Source organism: Rhinoraja longicauda, chromosome 21 (genome assembly GCF_053455715.1).
Source record: "Rhinoraja longicauda isolate Sanriku21f chromosome 21, sRhiLon1.1, whole genome shotgun sequence".
NCBI classification, from domain to species: domain Eukaryota; kingdom Metazoa; phylum Chordata; class Chondrichthyes; order Rajiformes; family Arhynchobatidae; genus Rhinoraja; species Rhinoraja longicauda.
The window spans coordinates 29823083-29833570 of record NC_135973.1 but is presented as its reverse complement, the minus strand read 5'-3'; positions in this window follow the sequence as shown (position 1 = coordinate 29833570).

The following is a 10488-nucleotide window of genomic DNA, read 5'->3' as shown; positions in this document are numbered from 1 at the left end:
GTGATAAATAGAGTCGTAGAGTGTTACAGTGTGGAAACAGGTCCTTCAGCCCAACTTGTCCACCCTGGCCAACATGTCCCAGCTACACATGTCCCACCTGCCTGCGCGTGGTCCATATCCCTCCAAACCTGTCCTATCCATGTACCTGTCTAACTGTTTCTTAAATGTTGGGATAGTCCCAGCTTCAATCACCTTCTCGGGGGACCTTGTTCCATACACCCACCACCCTTTGTGTGAAAACGTCACCCCTCAGATTCCTATTAAATCTTTTCCCCTTCACCTTGAACCTATGTCCTCTGGTCCTCGATTCCCCTACTCTAGGCAAGAGATTCTGTGCATCTACCCAATCTATTCCTCTCATGATTTTATACATCTGTAGAAGATCACCCCTCATCCTCCTGCACTCCAAGGAATAGATCTTTGTTAGGTAATCATACAATAATTAACTGTGAGTAAAATGGAGTTAGAATCTCAACGGACTAAACAGGCAGTTCATGCTCCTATTTTACAGTCAATGTTGTCCAAAATAAATGAATTGGTCCTTTGTCCCATTGTTATTTTCGTGAATTAACTCTAACATGAACAGGACTCATTTCAAAGTAATTAATTTGTTGTGAAGGAATTTTATAAACAGAAGGATTTCTTCTTTCCTGTTTCATAGTTAGACCCAGCAATAGTGTATTTTTAACGTGACAGAAACATCAATGGCATTTCTAATTTAGGAGATTATGCCAGAGTTGATGGTGTATTTGTCAAGAAACCCTACATAATGTAGCTAATCATTAAACAAATTAATGGGTTATTAAACTACTCGTTGAGTCACACCTTTACTTATTTGACTATCTGGATATTATGAGCTTGAGCAGGAAAAAATGCTAAAATAGAGTAACAGATACTAAAAGTGAGGAAGAGCCTTGCTTTGCTCATCTCATGAATCTTAGCGAGAGCATTAATGTTAATGGAATGCATTGGGACAAAGTGCCAACTGATAATTTGCCAAGCTTGGTGCTATTCTGGGCATGTTACACCTTAAACAAAGAAATGATAAAAGCTGTTTTAAAAATGATATATTAAATCTATGCAACATTCGTGTATGAAAGGTTTTGTTAATGGCAACAAATGTAAGGTAACTTGAAAGGTGTGGAATTTAGTTTAAATCTCGCAATAGATGAGCAAAGAACACAATCTGAATTTTCACTACCATAGTAACAGAGGTGATTGGAATGGGAGATATTTTAAATCTGGCAGCAGGGTGTAGAAGCACGGCTGATGGATAAATGGAGAAAGAGGCACTGAAGAGGCAGAAAGCAAAGAAAGATTTGCAGTCTAGTTATCTCAAAATCTGGGCTTATTTAGAGACACGAGTTCAAATCCCACTTGAGCATGTGGAGAATTTAAAAGTTCACAACCTTTACCATGAAATATTGGATTGTCCTTTTAAGATCAAAAACTTGGTCAGCGTGGTCTTTAAGAAAGGAATTGTGTTGCCCTTATCCATTTTCCTACTATCTGACATCAACAGTGTGATTGACTCTATATTGCCTTCTATAAAGTCATTGCCAGTCACTCAACTCAAAAGTAAATAGGGATGGGTTTTAAATACTGAGCCTGTACGGTGTGAAAGGATAAATGCGAAGAAGGCAATGGACTACATTGAATTACTCTCCGGGTAACTGAAACAATGGTGGTGTTTATTGGAGGATTTGTGGATGAGGAGGTTAAGAATCACTGTGAGGCAGTGACCAGACCACCAAAGATCTGAGCCATCTCCAAAAAGTATAGCCAAAAAAACCACCATTTTCCATAAAGTATATCTCAGGAATCAACTTTGCTTTTGGATAACTAAAGGTGTGTTTGCAGTACAATTAATGAGAGATTGCTAGGTGTGTTAAAAATTAATTAATTTGTTACATTGTGTTCATTGGTGGCTGATGTGTTTGAGAACAATTGCTGCATTAAGAATCCCGCTTTTCGCACATCCTTTAAGATAATATTTTAAATGTATCTCTTTGAACAAATATGTAGTTATCTGCACTAGATTTTTGTTTGGTTAGCTTGGTCTCTTTTTGTTGTCCTTTGTTAAATGTCTTGGGATATGTTAAACATTCCATTTAACTGGGCTTCCTTCTACTGTGCGATAGGCTTTAGACTTCAGAGATACAGCGCGGAAACAGGTCCTTCGGCCCACCGTTCCCACCAGTGATCACACTGTACACTAACACTACTCTGCACAGTGGGGACAATTTATAATTTACAGAAGCCAATTAACCTTCAATCCTGCACATCTTTGGGATATGGGAGGAAGCCGGAGCACTTGCAGAACCCCCATGCAGTCACAGGGACAACATACAAATTCTGTACAGACAGCACCCATAGACAGGATAGAACCTGGGTCTCTGGTGCTGCAAGGCTGCAACTCTGCCGCTGCACCATGGTGCCGCCCTAAATCTTCTCATCTTGGTTGCGGCCAAGTATTATTATTTTCCCTCATCTTTGCTCACAATGGAGAGCTTCAGAATTTCTGTGCATTTATCTAAAGAGCGACTTATTTCCTTGAGAAATGTTGGAAGAATTCCTGCAAGAGGTGCAACAAGTTTTAGTTCCTACAAAACATCATGTTCTATCAATGGCACTAACCAAGTTCATTTTCAGGAATCACCAAAGCCATTACTTTCATCAGTATTTTACCTTGCAGTAGATCCAAGATGAACAATTTTTATTGAAGGCTTACTTTGTTCTTTTTATTCAATTCACAGAAGTAGAAAGATATCCTGACTGAGAAATTTGATCAGATAGTACAAAACGTTTTAGGAGAGATGCATTCTGCATCTTAGTAAGGGTTGCCCTTATTAGTTATGAATATCTGTGGGAGATTGCCAGGCCTTTGGCAATTGCACTTCCAGACTTGTTTTGTTGGAGCCTACTTACTCACCTCATTTAACATGAAACTCATTTTCTCTGCATTTGGTTGATTCTCAAAAAGCTTTTAGCCAACTACTATTCAAAACAATTTCTACAATTTGAGTCAATTCCCACTACATTTGGCAGCTATATTCCTGGTGATGCAATTAGACAATAGACAATAGACAATAGGTGCAGGAGTAGGCCATTCGGCCCATCGAGCCAGCACCACCATTCAATGTGATCATGGCTGATCATTCTCAATCAGTACCCCGTTCCTGCCTTCTCCCCATACCCCCTGACTCCGCTATCCTTAAGAACTCTATCTAGCTCTCTCTTGAATGCATTCAGAGAACTGGCCTCCACTGCCTTCTGAGGCAGAGAATTCCACAGATTTACAACTCTCTGACTGAAAAAGTTTTTCCTCGTCTCTGTTCTAAATGGCCTACCCCTTATTCTTAATGTGTGATCATCGATCACCCGTCCACACAAGTTCTATGTCATCCCACTTTCGCATCCATTCCCTACACACTAGGGGCAATTTACCAAGGGCCAATTCATCTACAAACCCTCACGTCTTTGGGATTTAGTTGAGTTAGTTTAGAGATGCAGCACGCAACCAGGCCCTTCTGCCCACCGAGTCTGCACCGACCAGCAATCACCGCACATTAACACTATTTTACACACACTAGGGCCAATTTACATTTATACCAAGCCAATTAACCTACAAACCTGTACGTCTTTGGGATGTGGGAAGAAAACCAGAGCACCCGGAGAAAACCCACACGGTCACGGGGATTATATGTAAACTCCACACCGCCAGCACCCGAGGTCAGGATTGAACCCGGGACTCTGGCGCTGTGAGGCAGCAGTTCTACCCACTGTGCCATATTGTCATATCTTTTACTGTTCTTTCCCAATCTACCAGCTTCAGCCTCATAACCTAGTATTTGCTTTGTTTCACTCACTGTTCTTTCTCAAAGCGGGTCTGAAGAAGGGTCCTGACCTGAAATGCCATCTATCCATGTCCTCCGGAGATGCTGCCAGACGTAGTTGCTCCAGCATTTAGTGTGCTGCTCAAGATTCCAACGTCTGTAGTTCCTGGCGTCTAACCAGCATGGATTGCAGAAATGAAGCAACTTCCGTATGGTTTGTGCAATGAAAAGGTGATTAAAACTGCATAAGACCCAATTCTGCTTGAAAAATGTACGGTTAAAAACTCAAACTATACAAATTAATGCCAATACCTTTCTACAGCTTGCATTTGACACCAGTTACAACTTGCATTTAAATAGTGACTTTAAAACAGCAAATGTGCTATGATGTTTTGCGGATTCATGATCAAGTTAAATTTAAATCCGTTTCTCACGCGGGCAGGTTTAGTTTAGTTTAATTTAGCTCTGAGATATAACAGGCCCTTTGGTCCACCAAGTCCATGCTGACCAGCGATCACCATAGACTAAACGTGACCACAACACCAGCAAAGAGGTGGGTTCACATGAGCATCACAGGGGACTGGAAAGTAATAGCGAGGCAGAGACATTTGGGGAGACAATTCCAAGCCCAGAGTCCAAGCAGTTGAACCTTTCTTCAAATAATGGTCGGGTGATTAAAATGGTTGTGATTAAACGGGCGGCACGGTGGCGCAGCGGTAGAGTTGCTGCCTTACAGCGAATGCAGCGCCGGAGACTCAGGTTCGATCCTGACTATAGGCTGGGCAAATGTAAAAAAAATTGTCCCTAGTGTGTGTAGGATAGTGTTAATGTGCGGGGATCGCTGGGCGGCGCGGACCCGGTGGGCCGAAGGGCCTGTTTCCGCGCTGTATCTCTAACAAAAAATCTAAACCCAGGAATGCACAAGAGGCTAGAATTGAGGTCTGCAGTGATCTTTGCTGGCCTGCAGTCACAGAGAGGTGGTATCTGTAGATGCTTTTGAGGGGCATTGGCCAAATGCAGGCAAATGGGACAAGTGTCAGAGAAAGTGGTCGGCCTGGACTGGTAGGGCCGAACGGGCCTGTTTCCGTGCTGTAATTGTTATATGGTTATATGGTTATATGTAGATGGAACATGTTAATCGATGTGGGCAAGTTAGGCTGAAGGGCCTGTTTCCACACTCTATGACACTGACTAGGAATAAGACCATGCTTCGCCATGACACGTGCTTTGATCCATTAAGTTAGCTTTGTAGATGTCCATATTGACAGTGGCAGTGTGTGTGATGTAACATCACCAGACACGATAATGATTCAAAGAGCTAAGTCCATGACTGCCGAGCCGTGTTGACAAATGTAGAGCTCTCAGCATCACTTTCATGTTGATAATGCACTTTGAAAATTGCTGTGTGCCCTCAACATTTGTGAAAAAATATATATATTATCTGCCTGAATTTAAATGGAAAAAATATAAAAGTCATGCCCGAGGTCTGAATGTTATTTTTTTAGCCTGGAGCTTAATGAGGCAAAGGGGCCATTTTGGTGCAGCCATTAACTTGCTTATATGAAATGAAGAAAAATACAGTGAATATTGAACATGTAAAATAAAAGCAGGACATGCTGGCAAAAGTGGACATATTCAGCGGCACAGACCGTATCAATGGAGAAACGGACTTAACATTTCACGTTGTTAATATGTCACAACCTGCAGCACTGTTAACGGAGTCCAGGAGGATGGAGCCGGTGATGACAATGGATGGGACGGGCGAGGAGCAAGGCCGGTAGGAGAGGGAGCGAGGTCTGGCCTACCGTGCTCTCGAGGTCAGCTGCGGGGTACAAAGGTGGACGTCGACGAGAGGACGTCGGTTCGCCAGTCGATCCAGACATCTAAGGGAAGACCTAGAGGTTGCAGGCCCGCAACAGCCTGGGGCCCGCAACAGACTGGGGCCCACAACAGCCTGGGGCCCGCAACAGCCTGGGGCCCGCAACAGCCTGGGGCCCGCAACAGCCTGAGGCCCACAACAGCCTGGGGCCCCACAACAGCCTGAGGCCCACAACAGCCTGGGGCCCACAACAGCCTGAGGACCGCAACAGCCTGGGGCTAGCCTGGAACAGGCACCGTTCACGACAGCTAGAGTGCAGACTGGACTTTGAAAATGGCACCAAAACATGGCGCCATTGCTTGCAAGATCATTAGACTATTTTGGTACAAATTGCTAATCGGGGATGTGCTTAAGCTTGGCAATACTCCACTGGACCGTTTGTAAGAAAATAATTTCACTGTGCATTTGCACTTTGCACATGTAACAATAAAAGCACCATTGAGCACCATTGCCTCACAACTCCAGAGACTAAGGTTTGATTTCACCAGTGATGTCTGCACGGCATTTGTACATTCAAAGCAATCCCAAGTGGGTGCCCACCACATTCTCACTAACAGGCAAGGATGAGCAATAAATGGTCTTACCATTGATGCCCATGTCATCTGCAGGAGAAAGAGAATTGTCAATCACTAAATTAAAATGCAGCAGACAGGGACTTGTACAAACATATTACAAGCATAAAGAGAGGAAATGAAATTCATGAAAAAAAAGCCAGGACTAGGTATGTCTGTGTTAAATTAAGAAAAATGGATTTTGACCAACTGAAGTTTTGTAACATTCATCTGAGCATCATTAGTTCCCTAGCTTGCACTGTTAAATCAACAGGTGGTTTGTTTAATGATTAAAGCTAAACAGTACAAACGTTTTTTAATGCACCTTCAAAACATCCAGATGATTATCATTACGTGGTGCAATACTAGACAGGGCATTTGGAAGAGTTATTTTAATCTTCAATGTGGATTATGGTATGTAAGAAGAAAATAATCCTTTTAACAGCCAACTTGTTATGGGTATATTTTTTCTTGTATAAATTTTCTGAGGTCTTGTTTGCAAATGGAAGTATTTTCCACACAAGGGAGCAGGATTAAGGATTGGTAGGCATCTGGAGAGACATGACGAGAGAGAGAGAGAGAGAGAGAGAGAGAGAGAGAGAGAGAGAGAGAGAGAGAGAGAGAGAGAGAGAGAGAGAGAGAGAGAGAGAGAGAGGGGGTAAGAGAGAGAGAGAGAGGGGGTGACATGAGAGAGAGTTTCATGAAGACGAGAAAGAGATTCACATGAGCAAGAGAGACACTGGAGGCAGAAGAGAGAGAGAGAGAGAGAGAGAGAGAGAGAGAGAGAGAGGGGGAGGCAGAGAGAGAGAGGGGGGAGGCAGAGAGAGAGAGAGAGGGGGAGGCAGAGAGAGAGAGAAGGGGGGGGCACATAAAGTGGGGGAGGCAGAGAGAGAGGGGGGGGCAGCGAGAGAGAGAGAGGGGGGGAGGCAGAGAGAGAGAGGGGGAGGCAAAGAGGGAGAGGCAAAGAGAGAGAGAGAGGGAGAGGCAGAGAGATGGGGAGGCAGAGAGAAAGAGAGAGAGAGAGAGAGAGAGAGAGAGAGAGAGAGAGAGAGAGAGAGAGAGAGAGAGAGAGAGAGAGAGAGAGAGAGAGAGAGAGAGAGAGAGAGAGAGGCAGAGAGAGAGAGGGGGAGGGGGGAGGGGGGAGAGGGAGAGGGAGAGGGAGAGGGAGAGAGGGAGAGAGGGAGAGAGGGAGAGAGGGAGAAAGGGAGAGAGGGAGAGAGGGAGAGAGGTAGAGAGACAGAGAGCGAGAGGAATGGACAATAAATGCTGGTTTTGTCAAAGATGTTCTCATCCTATGTAGAAATATTTATTTAAAAAAACTACCCCCTCTTCAAACAGGGACTTTAAAAGATATTTGGACAGCTACGTGGATATGGAAGGTTTAGAGAGATGTGGGCCAAACGCGGGCTGGTGGGACTAGTGAAGCTGGGGCACCTTGGTCGGCATGGATGAGTTGGGCCAAAGGGCCTGTTTCCATGCTGATTGACTCTACCAATGACTTGGTTCAGAATCCCCTTCTTGAAGCTACAGGAAAATGTCAGCCCAGTTCACATGTTCATCTCTCCAAAGTTAGGCTTGAAAAGACAACTGACAAGTTCAGAAGTTACAGGAGCATAATTAGGCCATTCGGCCTATCCAGTCTACATTCAATTATGGCTGATTATCTTTCCATCTCAACCCCATTCCCCTGCCTTCGCCCTGTAACCCCTGACAACCGTACCCATGAAGAATCCGTCAATCTCCACCTTAAAAATCTGTGGCAATGAATTCCACAGATTCACCACCCTCTGACTAAAGACATTCCTCCTCATCTCCTGTCTAAAGGTACGTCATTTTATTGTGAGGCTGTGGCCTCTGGTCCTATGAAAATTGATGACGCAAACCTTCATTGTTTTCTTTTCAACATATCAGTTCTAATTTCCTAGCCACTTGACGTTTTTTCTTGGCGATAATTGATTGTCAATGCCTTAAGCAATTGTAATTAAAGTCATTATCGAGGAATTAAATTTAAAAAAAAAAAAAGAGAGAGAGAGAGAGAGAGAGAGAGAGAGAGAGATTCATGACGGGAAGAAAGAGGTTCACAAGGGTGGCACGGTGGCGCAGTGGTAGAGTTGGTGCCTTAGTGCCAGAGAACCAGGGTTGAGCCTGACTACTGGTGCTGTCTGGACAGAATCTGTACGTTCTCCCCGTGACCGCGTGGGTGTTCTCCGGGTGCTCTGGTTTCCTTCCACACTCCAAAGACGTGCAAGTTTGTAGGTTAACTGGCTTAGGTAAAATTGTAAATTCCCCCTAGTGTGGAGGATAATGCTAGTGTACAGGGATGACCTCTGGTTGGCACAGGGGCCTGTTTCCGCACTGTATCTCTAAACTAAGCTAAAAAAGAGAGTTGAGAGAGGGAGAGAAAGAGAGAGACACACACACACACACACATACGAGTGAGAGATGGAGAGAGATAGATACAAAGCTTCCAAAATCTCTCAGAACCATGCTTCACAGCTTGTCCTGTAGCTGTTGGGATCAGTACAGGTTGACTATATTTGATGTGAACTGAATAGTTTTAGCATATCTCAAGCTGTAGATTTATTTGTTCTCTGCATTCTTCACTGGATCCCTCTTGTCATCTTCATTCTTTGTGCGTTGATGCCTCCCCAGAGTTAAACAACAAAATGGCACGCTGTGTTTTTTATCTGTTATTTTTGTTTTTGCTGCTTTTATCTCGGTTTCTGTGCGAAAGCAAATGGCTTTTACTTTCTGCTGTTGTTACCATTTTTGTTCCATTTGGCTGGTGTTCTCACAGCTTTATAAGAATCTTATCTGGCTTGAGAGATTGTACTGTAACCCGTGTATATGAGAACATATTCTCTTTTCCTTATCCAGCAGTCACATAACGCCAAGAACCTGCGTGGATTTAGAACAGGCTTAGGTTTCCAGCATTCTTATTGAAATAATTTTAAAAGAAAAATTGAATGCATTCTTGTGTGGTTTTTCTCATATCAGAGGCCTCACCTGAAGCCAATATTTTCAGTTTTTCACGGGCTGCTGAATGCACAGTTTATGTGCCAGCAGATGGTCAGATGCTTAAAACTTTACTTTAAAGTTGGATTTACATAGTGTATTTTGACTAATGGACATCCCAGAGTGTTTTATTGTAAGTCAAGTGCATTGGAAATCAGACAACACGACTCTAGTTTGGACACCTGCCAGGTATTTATTTTCATTAAGAAACAGTAAAAAGTAAGACCATTACATAGAATATGCTTCAGATTTGTTGTGTAATGAAGAGCAGAAGCTCTTTCCAACTTAATGACATTTGATTGCATTTCGACTGGTCTCAGAAAATAGTTCAACTGTTTGGAATTTTAGGATGAGAAGGAATTCAAAAAAAGTTTTGGAATAAATCAATTTACTTTGAAGTATGTAACTGCATACTCCATGTGCGGGATGTAGAGATTAAACAAAAGCTAAAAGGATTCATTTGTTGTTGAAACCACCAAATCTTTTTGAAGGCAGCAACTTTTTGTTCAAGTTGATGTCTGGCAAATTTTCCTTACTTAACTCTGAAAATGTTTTGAATCTACAGTGTTGTGGTTCAATGGAGTGGCGAGGGATTGAATTGAATCGAATTGAATTGAATCAAATTGAATTGAATCGAATTGAATTGAATACATTTTATTAGCTAAGTATGTACACATACATGGAATTTGCCTTGGTGCTTTGCTCGCAAGTAACAACACGATATACAGTGGACAATTAAGAATAAAACATTATAATTTAAACACGCAAAGAATGAAATAAAATACCAGAGCAAAAGGAGGCTACAGACTTTTGGTTGTTGAGTAGAGCTACTACTCATGGAAAAAAGCTGTTTTTATGTCTGGCTGTGGCAGCTTTGACAACCCGGAGTCGCCTTCCAGAGGGAAGTGCTTCAAAGAGTTTGTGGCCAGGGTGAGAGGGGTCAGAGATGATCTTACCCACTCGCTTCCTAGCCCTTGCAGTGTACAGTTTGTCGATGGGGGGAAGGTTGCAGCCAACAACCTTTTTGGCTGATCGAACGATGCGCTGCAGCCTCCGGATGTCATGCTCGGTAGCTGAGCCAAACCAGACCATGATGGAGAAGATGAGGACAGACTCTAAGATGGCAGTATAAAACTGGACCATCATTGCCTGTGGCAGATTGTGTTTCCTCAGCAGCCACAAGAAGTACATCCTCTGTTGGGCCTTT